The following is a 2390-nucleotide window of genomic DNA, read 5'->3' on the forward strand; positions in this document are numbered from 1 at the left end:
CATCTCTGCTGCCTCTCGGTCTCCATCTTTGCTGCTTCTCAGTCTGTGCTGCCTCTCGGTCTCCATCTCTGCTGCCTCGCGGTCTCCATCTCTGCTGCCTCTCAGTCTCTGCTGCCTCTCAGCATCCATTTCTGCTGCCTCTCGGTCTCCATCTCTGCTGACTCTCAGTCTCCAGCTCTCAGTCTCTGGCTCTCAGTCTCTGCTGACTCTCAGTCTCCAGCTTGTGATCACTCGGCAGCTGCTTGATCATGGTGTTCCTCTGTTCAGCATTACAAGGGCTTTTAGGTCCTGTTTAATTTTCAACCTGTGGTCACTGCCACTACTTGCTCTTTAGTTGGTTTGTTTCTTTTTCTTTTCTATGCTGCCTCTCGGTCTCCAGCTCTCAGTCTCCAGCTCTCATTCTCCACCTCTCAGTCTCTGCTGCCTCTCAGTCTCTGCTGCCTCTCAGTCTCTGCTGCCTCTCAGTCTCCATCTCTGCTGCCTCTCGGTCTCCATCTCTGCTGCCTCTCAGTCTCTGCTGCCTCTCGTTCTCCATCTCTGTTGCCTCTCGGTCTCCATCTCTGCTGCCTCTCAGTCTCCATCTCTGCTGCCTCTCGGTCTCCATCTCTGCTGCCTCTCAGTCTCTGCTGCCTCTCGTTCTCCATCTCTGTTGCCTCTCGGTCTCCATCTCTGCTGCCTCTCAGTCTCCATCTCTGCTGCTTCTCAGTCTGTGCTGCCTCTCAGTCTCTGCTGCCTCTCGTTCTCCATCTCTGTTGCCTCTCGGTCTCCATCTCTGCTGCCTCTCAGTCTCCATCTCTGCTGACTCTCGGTCTCCATCTCTGCTGCCTCTCAGTCTCCATCTCTGTTGCCTCTCGGTCTCCATCTCTGTTGACTCTCAGTCTCCATCTCTGTTGCCTCTCAGTCTCCATCTCTGCTGACTCTCGGTCTCCATCTCTGCTGCCTCTCAGTCTCCATCTCTGTTGCCTCTCGGTCTCCATCTCTGCTGCCTCTCAGTCTCCATCTCTGCTGCCTCTCAGTCTCCATCTCTGCTGCCTCTCAGTCTCCATCTCTGCTGTCTCTCAGTCTCCATCTCTGTTGCCTCCCAGTCTCTACCTCTTAGTCTCTACTACCTCTCAGTCTCCATCTCTGTTGCCTCTGCCATGACTCGGTTTTCCGTATATTTTGGTGCCTCCAGACTATTACTTCTCAGGACTCATAAAAACACTACACTTTTAGAATACCTACCTAAAAAAAGGAATAATACTGATAGCTAGAAATACTGCAAGTCTATAGTCATAGTTAGGAGGGTATTTAAAGCAACACAACTCACCCTCAGTGCAAACAAGAGCAACACAACGCACCCTCAGTGCGAACAACACCTTCCGGTGAAACAACGCACTACTGCACGACAACGCACCTCAGTACGACAACACCTTCCGGTGAAACAACGCCTTCCGACGAACAAAACAACGCACCACTGTGCGACAACACCTTCTGGTGAACAAAACAAACACATACCTCCTTCACTATGCTGGGATGAAACACCTAGAATTTAGACGTTCCTGCTGGGAGCCGATTTTCCTTCCGTATCAACAACTACCCATTAGAGGGGAAACTTACCCATCCCTCTGTAAGCACTTGGTAACAAAGGGGCCGACCTTCCCTCACAAGGAACACAAACAAATTATATGCTCTGGGGTTTCTTTATTACACAATGATAGAATGACAAAAGAAAGAAATAACTAAACATCACAGTAGATATTCTTCACAATTGCAATTACTGACATATACATATATGTAGTAGCTGAAAATAAAAATAATAGTTAAGCATCGACAGTTAGAAAATAAGAATTAGTGGAACACCTCACCAAGTTTCTATACATCTCTCTTCCTCTGGCTCAGTCAGGACTCTCTGCTCCACAGTCACGACTAAACGTCTGCACCGTGATGTAACACCAGACCGCCAAACCACCAGACCGACTCACACTCTCTCTCTGAGTGCTCCTGGATCCTTTCTCTAATATAAAATGCAATCTTATCAGATTCCTGTACCACCTCGTACCGAGAACACAACAGCAGCTCTCCAGGCGTTTGCTATGACAACTAGGAATTAAAACGGATCACTGACTAAATATCGAGGGTCAAAATATAGACTACCTAAAATATAGATTCCAAAATATCGACAGACAAAATATCGAATTCCTATCTACAAACAGGTAAGTACCAAAATATCGAACCCAAAATATCGTTTATGTATATATACTTTCTAAAAATATCGAATTTCTTAAAAATAATGTAAAATTAAAAAAATATTAAAAATAAATAGCTAAAATATACTTAAAAATACTTAAATTACCTTAAAATTATTAAATAACTAATTTAACTTATAAAAAAAATATACAATCAGATCT

The sequence above is a fragment of the Lissotriton helveticus genome, chromosome 12, assembly GCF_964261635.1.
Source record: "Lissotriton helveticus chromosome 12, aLisHel1.1, whole genome shotgun sequence".
Taxonomy (NCBI): Eukaryota; Metazoa; Chordata; class Amphibia; order Caudata; family Salamandridae; genus Lissotriton; species Lissotriton helveticus.